We start from the raw sequence: 17,981 nt of genomic DNA on the forward strand, positions 1-17,981 counted from the left end.
TATATATATATATATATATATATATATATATATATATAGTTAGTAAGAGAGAACTGTAAAATTATAATTTTAAATTGCAAAATAAAATTTTAAACTGCTTTTAACAATTAGAAATTTTATTTTTTAAATAAAATTCAAAATTATTTTTAATGGCACCATTTGTTATGACTAATAAAAAACATGATTTTTTTCACTAGTTATATAGTTCCAAGTAAGATTCTGATTTCTCATCATTTATAATATATTTTCAAATGCATAAATGAATTAACCACCTTAAATCTGGGTATTAGAATTTTCTAAATTAACTCTCTTAAACTCTAAGCTTTTACAAATCTCTATGAAATATTTTATTAAAATTGATAAAGAAAATATTTAGGAAAACGTTATTTCATCCATTAGTTAGTTAGACTATGCTATTTTTAATTAATTAAAAGATTTATTTTTTAACACAATAATGTTTAAAAAAAGTTACTAATAATCTAAAATTTTTACTACAAAATGATCTTAAATAGTTTGTTTCTTTAATAATAGTAATTATTTAATATAGATTAAATACAATTAATTAATAATAATTTTTTTGTATTTTTGGAAAAACTACATTTTCAACATGTCCAATATATCATCCAGATGGGGTGGGGAATTAAACCTGTAACTTCACATTCACATCAAGAAGTGCCTTATCACCATTTGTCCAAAACCTAATAAACATTAATTAATAATAATTATACTTATTAACAATTATAATTATATTTAAAATATAATAAATTTTATTATTTAAAAATAAATAACAAAAACATTATATAAATATGTACAAATAAGAAAAAAAAAGATTAATTTTGAAATAATATCGAAAGTAATTTGTCGGTAATTGAAAGACTATTTCATTATATAGTATGAAAGTTGAAATCAATGGCCACCTCGAGTGGAGTATTGATTTCATGACTGAGAAAATGTAGCAGTTAATGGAATTTTATAGTGTGCTGTTTTGAGTGTATATATTGAAGATATTAAGTTGGTTACTTTCTATTAATTTTTTTGTAAATGTAATAGAAATTCTTTATATAGCTGAGTCAAATTTAGGTATACATAACTCATGCCTCTTTGTAATTTCCATATCACTAAGTTGGGTCAACTTCCTCACTTAAGTTGGTCACTTCCTATTAACTTTTCTTGCAAATATAATAGAAATTATTTATATAACCGAGTCCAAGTTAGGAATACATAACTCATGCCTTTTTTTAATTTCCATGTCACTAGGTTGGGTTATGTTCCTCACTTAAGTCCAAACACCCACTTCCTAACCTCCAACTAACTCCTAGTCGGTCAACATAAGGTTAGGAGGTCCACAAACCTAAAAGTCAGGGTCACTTTCCTTACAACTCTTTCCATGCACCCTACTTGGGTTACTTTCCTTGCAACTCTTTCCACCCACCCTACTTCTCCTCAAGCCAGACTATGTCAGTGATGAGGTCTTAAAATTTTGAATATTTGAATTTCAATATATTATTCTCTAGAATTTTAGAAAATAACATATTGTTTTTAGTATTAAGCTGTATATGTTTAAATTTTGTCCTTATTGAATTTTTGATAAATAATTTTTCCCGCTTCATAATTGAATTCAAATTGGAATTTGAGCTTATGCTATGATTTATTGTAGTAAAAAAGGAAGAATTTAATTAAGTTGTTTTATTGCGGGTGTACAATTCATACTCTGTGAGTTCCATTTGATACATTTCTAGCACTTGTTTTCTAACTCACAATTGTTTCATATATCCCACTAACAAGTTATTGGATACAATATTAAATTATTAACACCTAGTAAATTTGATCTCAAATATAATCTAAATTCCGATAAATTTTCCATTTCGATAATTCAAAAATAAAAGAAAAACAAATAGTTTCACTATCACAATTTATATATATTTCATATATATATATATATAGTAAGAGAGGTAAGAGTAAAATTTTTAATTGTTTTTAACACTGAGAAATTTTAAAATTTTAAATAAAATTCAAAAGTGTTCTTAATGGGATGGTTTGTTATGACTAATAAATAAAATGATTTTTTCACTAGTTATATAAATATTTAGAATACATTTTTTAATGCCTAAATGAATTTAGCGCCTTAAACTTTGGGTATTAGAATTTTCTAGATTAAATCTCTTAAACTCTAAGCTTTTAAAAATCTCTGTGAAATATTTTATTAAAATTGATAGAAAAAATATTTAGGAAAAAGTTATTTGATCAATTAGTTAGTTAGAATATGCTATTTTTAATTAATTAAAAGTTTTTTTTTTATAAATACAATAATCTTTAAAACAAATTATTAATAATCTAAAAAAAATACTACAAAATCACCTTAAATAGTTTATATATATATATATATATATATATATATATATATATATATATAGATATAGATATAGATATAGATATAGATATAGATATAGATATATAGATATAGATATATTAGTTATTTAATATCCGTTAAATAATAATAATTAAAAATAATTTGTTCTTTTGCAAGTTTGGTAAGATTACATTTTATCACTCGAATGGAATGCCTTCAGAGAACACCTAATCACCTCGTGAACATTAATTAATAATAATTATAATTAAATTTAAAATTATAATAAATTTTATTATTTAAAAATACAGAACAAATACATGTTATATAAACATGTGGATAAGAAAATAAAATTTAGGAAGTTTTTATTTCTTAAATTTCAATGGTTAATAAAAACATGAAAATAAGAAACCTTTGGAATAATGTTTATTTTAATGTAAAATTATTGAAGTAGAACTAATATATTTAGCAACATTATCCGCAAATTAAAAAATATAAATTGATGAATATTTTTCTTTGTATTGTTTAGTATGGAGATGAAAAGTTTTATGAATAAAGTTTATATTAATAAGAAAAATAAGGAAATAAAAAGAATGAGTATTTATGAGGAATGAAGAAATGGTTATCTAAAAATTGAAATTAATGTTTTAGAGAGATCTAGTGAAAAGTGGAAGAAGACTTTTTTGGAGAGATCAAATTTAATTAAATATATTAAATTTATAATTTGAATTTTGAAAAGTAAAAAAACTTTTTGCAGAAATAAAATCATGAGAGTTCTAGTGTGGTTTATCATCAAGACAAAATGAAGAACCACATCTTGGCATCAAGTTAAACAAACGAAGATAAAAAAATTAGCCATTAGATTTTACTAATAAAATAATATATATTAATAAATAATATTTTAATATAAAAAGATAATTGTTAGAATATATTTTTTAAAAATTTCGCAAATTTATTTTGTCAAAATAACTAAAAAAAAATTAATTGTAAAAAAACCCTTAAATTATCAAAAATAAAATTAATTGAGAATTTTATAAATTTCACAAATCCCTATTAAAAATAAATTATAAATATAAATGACAAAATTTAAATTTTATTTAGTATAATTTATTTAATACATTTGATTTTTTATATCTATCATATTATTAAATCTATAAAATAGCTTATATCAGCAACAACTAAAATCCAAACCATTAGAAAAGTGAAACTTTAATCTTATTTTCTCATGAATTTAAACAAACATATCAAATAAAATTTCACCAAATTTATTAGACTACACGCCTACAATCTACCAATAAAAAGAAAAAAGTTATTTAAGAAATGTTTATATTTAAAGATATTTATTGTATTAAATAATAAATTAAGTGTTGAAATGTTCTCGCATATATTTTTATAATGGTTTTAATAATAAAAGTTAGCCCAATGTTTGCATTTAAAGGGTTTTAATTTATTAAAAAACAAATGAAATGTTAAAGCGAGTCTATGGATATATTTATTATAATATTAAATTTCACAAGATTTTGATTTATCAAAGTTATTATGAAATACAAATTTAAAGTAGGAGTTATTAATTATCTTCATTATTATTTGTAATCATAAAAATAACTGAGTCCATGGACGCAAGGTGTGTAGGGGACTCAAGGTTTGTCAATGCACTAGTTTATGAAGGTTATTAATTGAAATATCATGAGTTAGCTCATCAAAGGTAATTTTGGCTTATTTTGTTTGTTGTGTTTGGTTTTCAAGCTTATATAAGGATAGAAGGTTTTTTTTTTCATAGGTTGTTATCATTGTGTAATGTTGTATTTCTGAGATGATAATGGTTAGCTATCATGCTAGAGCATCTAAGATAATTATTTTGGGGGTTTTGTTTTAATTTGGAGGACCAATGATGTAACACTGTAATGCCTAACCTTTTGAATAATATTAGTATCAAAACAGAGGGCTTCTATAAAATTTCACACAGTGATATAGCTTGAATATCGATGTTCAGAAGGTTCAAGAGAATATGCTTATGCTTATAAAAGATGCTGATTATTTATTGATTCAGAGGGAAATAATTAAACATATAGTCCATTAATTCATTCTCTTTATAGATTATCATTTCATAAGCTTATAGGAATAGATTGAAACACAATTATTCATATCTGGTTATCCCTGTAAGACATAATAATATGAATAAAAACATAATGAGTAATATTAGAAAAACTTACAAGAAACAAAAACTATATAAAACAGAATTTAGAATCCTTTGCTTTGCATTAAGGTTCCAGAAAAGTCAAGTACATCAAATGTTTAGAAATTCTTCATCAAGGGTGCAACCTTTTACAAGAATGCCACTGTTCTTCAAGGGTGCAACCCATAATAACTCGTGAAGTGAGTTATTTATACAACAGTAGAACTACGAAAATATCCTAAATTATTTTTACAGAAATAGATTATCAAAATAAAGACTGCTAGTTGATCTGACACTATTTTGATGCTATGATTTTGGTGACTATTGCTTGAAAAAAATGAAAATTGTTGATGTTGTTGACTATTCCTCCAAAAAATGAATGTTGTTTGATTTTCATGTTGGATGTCATATTTACTTATGAGATTTCATCTATTTGTCTTTCATTTGTATTTCTTTATCTGCCTCCTATGTTTAGTCATTTATTGTGTAAATTGTCTGTTTTAAAATTTACTGTGTAAATGTTTCCTTCTGCTCTATGATAATTGTCTTTTTCTTCTGAATAAAGGCTTTTGAATTCATTTCCTTGTGAATTTTGGAGTAAACAAGTTTTTTGACTAGTATCAAAATTGTTTATCTAGTCTCTTGGTCTTCTAATCACCTGCAAAATACAAGAGTTGTTAAGAAAAACACAGGCTGACAGGGAGGTGATAAATGGCTTTATTTGAGCTGGGAGGTCTATGGACAGAGTCATGAGAGTGTTCTAAAGGTAATCAGAGGTCAAATTGGGTTTCAGAGGTTCAGGGTGGTGCAGGAAGGGTTAGGCAGGTTTCATTGTGTAAATAGGTGAGAAGAGTGAAAACGAGGGTGTTTAGCATTTTAACGGGTAAATGTTAACTTTGGCGCGGAAATTCATAATGTGAACAGTGGATGGTTTCGACCTACGCAGGGAGGTGGCATTGGAGGCCATCGCATTACTTTTGAGTGAAGGATGGTATTTTTTGCAGAGCACACGTGTTAACATAAAGCTACCATGTAACCGTAAGGGGCCCAAGAAAAATCACAAATCTCGTGTGCTCTCAAGCCGGTAAAGGTCGAAGATTGGGACCACGCGATATGGCTATGGGTCGTTAGGTATGGGGGTGAAAGATCTAACAGATATCATACGATGAAGCTGCACTAAGGGCAATCGGGTGGAGATTAGCAGGGCCCGGGGGTTTAATTACAAATAATTTTAATTATTTAATGAATAAGGCGGGGTTAAAGATATAACAAGTGGTTTCAATACAGTGGGACCGAGGTTAAAATATAGCGGAGGTTCATTAACCACACCAAGAGTGGTGGGTTAAAATGATTTTTATTAGGAAAATGGTGAATTACAGAATTAAAGTTAAATAATGCAGGTGAAACAAAACTTAGGCTAAAGGGGTATTTATAGGTTAAAATGGTTTTGTCAGGAAAAATATGAATGGTGGGGTTAAAGTTAAATAAAGCGGAGGGGGTGTAAAAGTTAGGATAAGGGGTATTTATGGGTTTTTAAGGAAATTACAAGGGGAAAGTGAGTTTTTTAAAGGGAAAGGGTATCACACTAGGAGAAAGGGGTTTTTGCTTAAGGGAATGAGTTTGGAGGGTAATTTGCTAGGGGAATGTGTGAAACCAAAGGGCAAAGGTGAAAATGAAGGGAAAATGTATTTTCTTAGGAAATGATGGGATAATGAGGAAATTAGTAAGTATATAGTGGGGGATAAAATGAAATGAGGGGAAGTTAACCAAATCAACTTGTGAAAATCTTTTCACTTTCATAACTGCTCCTGCACATTGAAACATTGGATTAAGCATGATAAATGTGCTTATGCTTCAATCAAATTTGTACCTTTTCAACCTTTCTTCTACCTACCCTTTACTTATCCTAGCATTTTTTCTTCACTTAATTGGGTGCATTTAGGCTAGTAGACCCTTTTCTTTCCTTTTTTTTGAGAAGAAAATTATCTAATTCTAACCTTATAACATCCAAGGGCTTAAATTAAACTGATGAGCTCTTTATTATTCTCTACCTAACTATTGATCTACCAAGATTAAATAGTTTGGCTAGATCTTTATTCTCTAACTATAAACACGAAATTTAAAGCATGAACTAGTCAACATTAAACTATTTGACTATCATGGGTTGTGGCATTTATGACAAACTGCACACAATCGTTATTTTGCATAATAATGTAAAAAGTAGTGGCACTTGGACTTGCACACTTTCATGATCTGTTTTTTTTCTTTTTGCTTTTTTCTCTAACCTAACATTTTATTTTTGTCTTCATTTTTTACAGCATCTATTCTAACATTTTCTTTGATATGGACATATTTATCAGAATATTTCCTAACATTTTTATTCAGTATTCTTTTTGTCCATATCCTAGCTTAACATTTTTTTTAAACATATTTTCATTTTCAGGACTAATTTATTCTAACTGATCAAAACCAAAAAATGCTACAACATGTAACATCCACAATTATTGTAAATATTTGTGTGTTGAATTTTATTTATTTTTACAACACAAGTCTTGGTAACTTATGGGCTAAGGTAAAATCCTATCAAGAAATTTTAATATTACAAGTTTTATTTTAATTTATCTTGAAGGTTAATATGAGCCTTGGAATTCATGAAAAAAATCCTACAAGAAAATTTTCATTCACCAGAGAGTTAGAAGACAATTTATTTCTCTCTCCCTAGAGATAAAACACCTCAGAGGGAAAAGAAGCTAAGGAAGGCAAGAAGAGAGAGGTTGGAGGCATATTGGAAAAATAGAGAAGAAAATTAGAAACCTGAATAGGACGTTGTTATGGTGAGGCAAGATGCTGCCAGTGGGGTATTCTTGAGCTGGATTGAGAGCTAGTGGAATCCCAAGACAAAATTGAGTTAGTGAGTTCTATGTTGGGATGAGTGGTCTTAATTCCCAAGAACATACCTTAATAGGTCACTATTTATCTGTTGTTCTAGAATTGAGACGGATCAGAAGGAGAATTAGTTGAGGAGACCAATCTCACTGGTTATGAGGAGAGGTCTTCACCTAGATTGACTTCATTGATTGTCCTGATTGAAACATATAAGTTAAATTTCTTTTTGGAACTTATGTGATTTATATACACATTGTGATTGTTGTAACCATTATTAAATAAGAATTCTCCTATGGGAAATTATCATTATATAGATAGACAATTAATGGATTGACTAGTACAAAATGCTTTATGGAAAAGTTTTTTTAACTGTTGTTAATTATAAAGAGATGGTAAAAGCTTGTGCACATGTTCATAATTATATGTTGTGCGTATAAAGAAAAACAATTGAGTTCTTTATAGAGTGAAAGACCCTATAAGTTTGTAGGACTCCGAAATGGAAAGGAAGTTGGTTTTCAATACTTTGAAAGTACCTATATAAAAATTTGATACTTACATCTCTAAAATAAAGATATTGGATTGTATTTAATAAAGCGTTCAGGGTAGATAAGAGGTAATCTCTTAAAAAAAATGTTGGAAACTTGGAGTAGTTGACACAAGGAGACATCAAAATTAATAGAATATGTTAGTTTCGAACCAAAGAATTGGAATGTTAGAAAGTCTAGCAAGAAAGGATCAATTTGACTTTAGCCTTAGTCAAATTGAGTAAAGAAAAATTCCACATCAGCAGGACAACATGGAGGAAATTAACTAGTGTGACATGCCTATTTCCACTCAGTTAGCTCAGTAAATTAAATTTAGGGGCTTGGAGTTGAGTCATGCATGTGTTGATTGCTAAATTTTAGCAATCTAGTCCAGCTATTTTCATTTGTATTCAGTTAGGTGACCTCTAACTATTGATAGAGTTAGTTAAAGGTCAGTTATGTAGTGATACAATAGTCAAACTCAAAGATATGTCAGTTAACTAATAAATCATCCCAAAATAGCTAGTGAATGCATGTAACTCAAATTTCTCAACTGGAGTGGAGGAATTAAGGCTAATGTAAAATTAATTGTATACTAATTTAGTGTACAAATTTTGGCATGTAGGCAATTGATCAATCGTTGGGAATTCAGCAAGGAAATATGGACCTCCCTATTGTTTAGGAGATAGAATTAGCTCATATTCGCACAAGAAAATAGGAGGCTAGATGAGGAATAAAGCGGTTAAGTGTTGGCTAGTGTTTCTCATTTAGCAGAGAGAACATTTATTCTTTTGCAGTTTGTGCTCAGAGTTGGAGTAAACAATTGTAATAGTTTCTTTGTTCAACTGATTAATGCAAAGAGGATTGAGAGGTTTTTCCTAGTTTGGTTCCACTAGAAATCATTGTGTACTTGCGGTTTTTCTTCTTTCATGTTCATGCATGTTGTTCTAAATTATGATTTCCATTTCACATATTAGTAGAGTAGAATTTGTGCCTCTTGTTTTCAGTTCGAAATATTGAGCAATTGTAATTTATATCAAATTTATACATGATATCAGAGCCTTGAAATCACATTAGAGACCAGTGTTTTAAATTTGTTCGTCAGGAATTTCGAATTTACAGCTTCAGTGCACTAGTTTTTCTTGATATTTGGGAGAATGTCTTTCAACAGATTGAAACTAGAGTATGCCCTGGAGGGAAGTTCTAATTCATGAGCCTGGAATAGATTTCAAATCATCACAAGTTCCCTAGGAGAAACATTCCGGGGAAACTAGAATCTTGATAAGTGGGTAGTCCTTGAAGTCCTCATGTACAATGATCATTGAAGAAAAAATGATATGTTAGGAGGTAGAGTTATGGAGCCCTAATTTAGGGAATATTGAGAAGACCTTACGTGCAGACTTCTTAATGGATCTAGAAGGTTTCTAGTGGGAAGATCAATGAGCCAATATTCAACGACACAAAAAAGGAGTTGTGATAATTGATATGGGTATATTGAGGAGCAGAGATATTTCCCACAAGGAGTTTGAAAACTAGAGAGAGTCTGGTTTTAGAGGGAGAATCCTTATGGAAGATAGTACTATAAGATATGGGGAGATCAAACTCATTATCGTAGTAGTCGCAACAACAGTGCAAAAGCAACAATAGATAAGTAGCAACAACAAAAGTCTGAGTAGATCATAGTTTTCCATGCATACAACTATACCTCCAAGGGTGAGATGGGGTGATGTAGACCCTTACTCCTAGAGTTGTAGATAGTTAGGTAGGGTCCATTGAGGTTTCCTCGTCATGGATCTTTACCTTGCTATAAGGGCCCATAATTCTCAGTAGTGGAAGCATCAATGTGAATTGGTGCAATTAGATGTAGAGAAGCACAAAGGAGTGTTGATAGTAGTGCAAGAAGAACAATGCAAATTCTACATTAGTGTAGTCTTCCTAGTAGATAGTTGCAGCGATATAGTTGATTTAGTGTTGTTTTGATGCTTCTCAGTTGCACTTATTGCAGTAGCAGGAACAACAGTGAGAGGTAGTTCTACAATACATTTCATGGGTTCAAGATAGGGGTGGTGAAAAATCCCTTTCTTACTAAAAGGGAATGTTACAAATTGTAGCAAGAAAGGATCAATTTGACTTTAGCCTTCGTCAAATTGAGTAAATCGAAATTCCACATGAATAGGACAACTTGGAGGTAGTTAAGTAGTGTGACATGGGTCTTGTCACGCAGGTAGCTCAATAAATTTGAGGTAGGGGCTTGGATTTCAGTCATGCATGTGTTGATTGCTAAATTTTAGCATTTTTTTAGTTATCTTTAGTTCTATTTAGTTAACTGACCTCTAACTATTGATAGAGTCAGTTGAAGGTTAGTTGTGCAGTGAGATAGTTACCAAACTCAGAGATTTGTGAGTTAACTGATCAATCAACCCAAAATATCTAACGCATACATGGAATTCAAATTTCTCAGCTAGAGTGGAGGAATTAAGGCTAATGTAAAAATTAATTGTATACTAGTTGAGTGTACATATTTTTGCATGTAGGTAGTTGATCAAACCTTTGGAATTGCACAAGGAAATAGGGACATCCCTATTACTTAGGAGCTGGAATTAGCTTAGATTTGCGCATGGAAATAGAAGGTTGGAGGAAAAAGAAATTTTCTAAGTGTTGACCAAAGTTTCTCATTTAGCAGAGAGAATAGTTATTCTTTTGGATGTTGTGCTCAAAGATGGAGCAAGCAATTATAATAGTTTCTCTATTCAATTGATTAATGCAAAGAGGCCTGAGGGGGTTTTCCCAGTAAGGTTCCCCCAAAAATCATTGTGTACATCTGGTTTTTCTTCTTGCATGTTTATGAATGTTGTTTTAAATTATCTTTTCCATTCCACAAATTAATAGACTAGAATTTATGTCTCCTGTTTCCAGCTCGAAATCTTGAGAAGTTGCATTTTTTATCAAAATTTTACGTGGAATTTTTGAAAGAAACAATTGTTGTTTTGTGTAGTATATGTAATTAATTCCAGTGGGATGAGTCAGGCCCCAAAAAAAAATAGGTCCTATCCAACCCTGGACTTGATAGTAAACTCTCATGGAATAATAAAACAGGTAAATAAATAAATTTAAGATCAAACCGCAAGTGCTTGCTTCTAAAGGAAACAATAAAAATAATAGAGAAACTGGACACACATATCTTTTATTGAAATACTATTAGATACAATAACCATCAGAGCATAGGTATTCCCATTGTAATATCATGAATTCCAAGAAAGAAGCAACATTAAAATTTATTTAAAAGGACATTTTGCATAAAGTCAAAAGGAATAAAAGTCAAATTATCACTCCTATACCTAAAAGTGCTTACAATCAGTTTATTCCTATGCCAACTTGTGAGGGCCGGCAACTTAGAACAATTCCATAACTGATACTTATATTAAAAGAATACAGTTGGACTTGGGTAGGCCATTCCATACCTTATAGATTAACCAACTACCAAAATTATGAACCAATTATAAGCTCTACAAAGGGGGAAATTATATCTACATCTAGACTAAGAGTTGAGCAAGGGTAAGGAAGTATGCAACTGCAATCACTTTTACAAAAATTATGTAATCAAAGAACATGATATGAAACAATGACACAATCATGAATATAAATAAACCATAATATATATGCAAATAGACCAACATCAATTACAAAAACAAGAAATACTTGGAAGTAAAACCCAAGATAAGTTTTCTATAAGTAGACACCCTCAAAGGAGGAGTTTTATAATAACAATTTCAGTATTATAATAATCCTTTCCAGAAATTCATATACATGTAAAATGGTATGGTTGATCTCTTAAGGTTTGGAACGAAACCCTGCCAAGGAGCCCAATCCTACATTATAAACTTAAATTTAAATAAATAAGTCTCATTTGATATATTTAAAGAGAAACCCTTTCATAAAAATCAACAACAAGATGTCACACATGCCCAACCCAACCTTACAAACATCCATGGAGAAAGGGTTGACCAGAGAATTTGTAAGAAGAAAGTAAGAAATGAAAACCTGGAGGGAAGAAAAATTTAGTCAAATCCTAAATTATATCTTAATAACAGACATTGAAATTCTCAGCTCTGGTCAAAAGGATTAAGAACCAAATTAGATAATGGATACCGAAATATCATGCATAGGAAATGGTATTAAGGAAAAAAATATTATAAGGGACAAAAATACCTGGGGACCTAATCCAGATTTAAACTAGAATGCAACAAATTAAAGAGATAGCCATAAACATAGAGATGTAACGAAAATAATACTTTATTTCATTATTGTAAAATACTAAAATATGCTTACAAATAGAAATGGAAATAAACCAGCTAGGGCGGTGGTAGCTTATCTCTGAGAAGAGATGTGGCAGCTACATGCCTCTGAACTATGTTACAATGAGGCTCGAAGGCCTATTTATTGTTCAGAAATAATGGAAAACCCTTAACATCCCAAAACCTAACCCTACAAGATGAAATGACAAATTGTGGGCCTTGTTTTGGGTAAGTTGGTACATTAACTTATTGGGGTCGTAACTTTGGCACCCGAATTTCATTTGACACATACAATAGCTTGTTAGAAATATTTTTCCCAGCACTACAACTATAGGAAGAGCAACATCGGTCCATGGACCCATTTTCTTTCTAGATTTCACAAAAAACATTGTTTAGGGCCTCAAAATGGCTTCGGAAATTCAGGACCCAAAAAACTGCTAGAAATAGTAAATTATGCTACAATTATGGAAACTGAAAAACTGAAAGAGACAGTTGTGGGGGTCCAAGTGGGATAGGTGGGTGGCCACCAACATCCACTTGGATCAGGACCTCATTCCTCTGAAGTGTTGATGAACTCCACTCTAAACTGAATAATAATTGTCAGTGGCAATAACCAACAGACAAAAGGGAGTCTTCTCAATACAAACCAAAAACCATCTATACCATGTTTCTTGAAGGACAAGGGATCTTTCTAGAAACCAAAATCATAAGGATTTTCCATCGCATTGAAAACCCTTCTAGATGAGAGTGCCAATAGGAGAAACTTGGAAGGATTATATATGTGATTTAGAACCTCCTTGATAGAGGAAACATAATAATAAAGCAAACTAATATCATTAACAATTACCTTACATGAATGGGGAAACGTAGTTGCATAGGTTCTGGGTAGCCAAAGGAATTAGGGTTTTAGAGTATTTCGAAGATCTCCCCTCGAACCCTTCAATGAGAAAATGACCAAACTATGTGATGAGGGTATGGGAGGTTGTTACCCTAACCAATTTGTAAATGAGATGAGCTATTAGATCAAGAGTCCACAAATCTATGGTGGAGATTATGCCACCTAAAGCTTGTCCCATCTACCACCAAACCCTCTTTCTCTTGACAACTCGAAGAAAATTAGCTTTCGAGAGACATCGTATCACAGGAAAATATTCAATGTAAAATTATAATATATTTATAACCAAAGAAAAATTGAATAGGTTATGGCTCACTTCAAATTAGTGCTACCAAAAACTTTAAGGCTAGTTAACATCAAAATAACCATAGATATATTGCAATCCAATCACAATCCAAGGAGTATAAAGGTCTACTAATGGTTAGTTATAACCAAGGACAAGTGAAAAAATTGTATGTTAAATAAATTTTGGAAACTGAAGCTACACTCATTGTAGATAAGTTATAGTGAAAGTGTGTAATTAGTACAAAAAAAGAATTTTATTTTAGGGTGTTAATGGATGTTACAATTGGTATCAAATCCATGGCTACAATACTATGGCCTATTTGGGTAACCAAAGAAAAGGTGTATTAATGTGAATGGAGAAAGAGAGATGAGGAGAGGAGTTGTAGGTATACCACTAGTAAGACCATCAGGAGGATCTAGCCCAATGCCCTTTGCAAGAACCAATCCAGAGATGTGGGTTCAACTAGCAAAGGAATCCAATAATCCTAATGCTATGTTGTTATAAATATTCCAATAACTAAAAACTATAGTGGCATATTTGAGCACTGATAATGAAAGGTGGATGCAGGACCAAGAACGAATTATGAAAAGTCTCCAAGAAAGGAAAGAAACATAGAAATTGTATACCAAGCCCCAACAATGGAAACAAAAATGAATAACACATGCCAATAAATGATAATATGCTTGAAAAGAAGCATATGAAAATATTGGAAGGAGATAGGGATGAAAACGAAGAAGAATTTGGTAATTCCTTTGATAAAAAAATTTCAAAAAGACATAAAACCAAATTGTAGGGAGAGTTCAAGAAAATTAAATCCCTGATATTTGACGGAGAGCCATAATAATTTTTTGAAGCCTAGATTATTAATATGAACAAATACTTTCAAATCTACAATTATGACAATAATCTAAAAGCCAGATGGAAATTTACCAACTATAAGGGAAAGCCATCTTGTGATGGGAAGAAATTAAGACTGTGCAAGGGATTGATGAGAAGTAGGTGACTTGGGATGATTTTCAGAAATATTTAACAAAATAATTTTATGAAGAAGAGGAAAAAGAGTTTCATGACCTTCAACTAGGACAACTTACTATAGATGAATTCGTGATCAAGTTTACATGTTTATTAAGGTACATCCCCTTGTTATAGACATTTTTGTGCCTTGCAGCTCCAATCATGAAATGTCCATAAACCAAGGGCTCTTAAATCCCTAAAAGTGTTGTTCTAACCCCTAAAGGAACAAGGTCAACAAATTACAGCTTCTCCCAGAAGTTCTCCACCAGAAACTGCTCAGAATGAGTCAAAACAGGATCATTTCAGCTGCTCCACTGGCTAGGTGCGTTGCATAGCACCTAAACACACTAGCTAGGTGCATTTCAACACACCTAAATGCACTATGAGGGTGTGTTGGGCGAGAAATGACAAATGGCAGTGTCATTCCGCGAGGTGGAGAGACAATGGAAGCTTCCAGAATCTTCTCCTATGACACTTGCCTCACTGAATTCGACAAAGGATGAGTAAGAGGCCTTCAGTCTCCAAGTGGAAGCAATAACTGACAGAGAGAAGACACTAATCAAATCACAAGCTGACTCATCCTCCTTGCATACATCTATATATGGATCCCTCATCCTAGAGATTCGGAGGCTGGAATTTTGCACATTGTAAGGAATCGCTGTTGGTTTTGAGACAGAGATCAGAGTATTGGGTGATTTATGCTTTGTTGGAGGTGAAGAGGGGCTTCTTTGCTGGGAGGTTGATGCTGGGTCAGGAACCATCGGTTGTAACTCCTCCTGGATCTTCTTGTTTATCAATAAAAACTATTTGAGTTTTTCCTCCATGATTTTGTATCATTGATGCTTGTTACATTTGTATGGTTAGCTTAAATCTGATCCTAAGTTGTTTATGAATATAGATCCATGTCTTTGTATAGTGTTCTTCTTCTGTGATCTTACAAGTACTTGGTGAAGCTGGGCAAGTAAGGGAGCAGGTAGCTGGAAGCTGTCAAAGAAGAGAGGGATTGGATCAAAGGATTAGCGCAAGACACAGGTCGGTTCTTTCTATCCCCCTCTATCTATAGTTCATAAAGGAAATACAAAACTAGTTTTCTTTGTTTGTTTCTAAGGCAGCTGTCACACCTTAGTGGGATAGAGCAGTTCTAAATAGACACTTTTCCCGGTAACACCCCTACATATGTGAAGAAAAATATAAATTCCAACATATATTAGTATATTTCCCATATTCATGAAGGAGCGGTTGGAGTTTGATAATCCTAAAATAATGGAAAAGGCTATTTGAAAAGCCTAAATTTGTTACCAATAAATGAAACAAAAAGGGGGCAACAATAATTACTAGCCAAACAAGAAAGGACAAAAAAAAATTCATAACAAAAAGAATGTAAAAGATGCTAGTGGTAAGAAGATTCACAGGATTTAGCAAAATAAACCTTGTAGGAGGAATCAACAAAAATCTAGATGGAAAAATGGACCCAAACAAGTAGAAGTGCCAAGTAAGAAAAAACTCAGTCAACCAAAAAAACCTCCCTTACAATGTTGGGGTTGTGGGGAACCCTATTATTATAAAAGCTATCCCTAATGCACCAAAACTGAATAAGATGCTAACATTCAAGAAGTTTATACGGTTGGGGAGATAACAAAAGTAAAACCAAGGATTAATTCTTCTTTGGAGGACCATCAAGAAAAATATCAACCTACCATGATAGAGTTTGAAGGTAATTTATTTAATCAATTTGTATCTACATTGATAGATCTGAGAACAAGTGTAAGCTACATCATTCCTAAGATAGTAGAAATTTTTCATTTACATACCCATAAGTTTAGAAACCCCTGGTTAGTACAATTGGACATCATAGCAAAGAGAAGAGTGACTGCTAAAGTGGAGGAATGTCCTATTTAAATAACAGGGTAATAAATTAAAGTAAATGTGAATACGATGCCTCTAGGATCATATGACATTTTAATTATAATTGATTGGTTAGAGGGACATTGGTCTTTATTGAATTGTAAGGAGAAAACTATTAGTTTCCTCACTAAAGAGGTGTTAGGAAAGAAATTCAAGGAATGAAGAGGCTTATTAAATTACATGCCATTACATATTTACAATTAGGAAAATGAATTAGGAAAGGTCGTGAGATCTATACTATCTAGGTAGCGTACACTAACTCTAAAGGAAATACATATACCTTAGAGAATATACTAGTCATTCAAGATTTCACTGATGTGTTCCCAAAAGAAATTCTATGGCTCCCTCATAAGCAGGACATTTATTTCACTATAGAATTAATCCTAGGAGCTACCCCATTATCAAACCCCCCATTCCATATGAGCATACCTAAGCTAACAAAATTGAAAATTTAGCTACAGGAATTTCTTGAAAAGGGGTATATCCACCCAAGTATGTCACCTTGTGGAGCCCCTATGTTATTCGTTAAAATGAAATATGGAACCTTGATGTTGTGCATTAACTATCGATAGTTAAATTAGTTGAATATTAAAAACAAATATTTATTGCCTAGGATTGACGATCTAGTCAATCAATTTAAAGGCACCACAATTTTCTTTAAGATTGATTTTCATTCGAGATATCACCAAATAAGAATAAAGGAAGAGGACATATGTAAGACCACGTTTAGGACTCATTATGGTCATTAAGAATTTATTTTTTTTCCATTTGGGCATACGAATGCCCCAACAACATTCATGAGTTTGATGAATGGTATTTTCCACCCATACTTAGACAAATTTGTCTTGATTTTTATAGATAATATTCTCATTTATTTGAAAATCCTAGAGGAACATAAGAAACATCTACATATAATGTTCCATATTTTATGAGAATGTCAACTATACACTAATTATAGTAAGATTTTTATAAAAGATCAAATACAATCTTTGAGACACTTAACTCATTAGAAGGGATAGTTGTAGACCCTGAGGAAATTAAAACCATTATCGAATAGCATGTCCCCAAAAACATTGCAAACATTTGATCTTTGATGGGCCTAACAAGTTACTATAATCATTTTGTAGAGGGGTTCACTAGAATTTATTATCCTATAACTTATTTCTAGAAAAAGGAAGGGTCCACAAGTGGATAGCAAAATGCCAAAAGAGTTTGGAACAACTAAAACATTTATTTACTACTGCTCTAGTGCTAAAAATTGTTGACCTAGAAAAGGAATTTGTAGTTTGTATGGATGCATGCCAAGAAGGAATAGGACAAGTGTAGATGCAAGAGGGAAGAGTAATATATTATGAGTCTTGGAAAATAAAGGAGCATGAGTAGAGATACTTTTCTTATGATCTAGAATTAACTACTATAATAAGCGCACTAAAGGCATGGAGACATTACCTATTAGGAAAAACGTTTGTGTTAATGACTGACCATAATAGTTTAACTAGATTTTTCAAACAACCTAACCTTAATGCAAATCAAGCAAGATGGACTAATTTACTTAGTGAATTTGATTTTGATATTAAGCATTTAAAAGGGAAGGAAAATTAGGTGGATGATTCTTTAAATAAGAGGTTACACTATGTATATGAAACTTCCAAC

The sequence above is a fragment of the Pinus tabuliformis genome, chromosome 6, assembly GCF_031772625.1.
Source record: "Pinus tabuliformis cultivar Carrire ecotype Pingquan chromosome 6, CPIR1, whole genome shotgun sequence".
Taxonomy (NCBI): Eukaryota; Viridiplantae; Streptophyta; class Pinopsida; order Pinales; family Pinaceae; genus Pinus; species Pinus tabuliformis.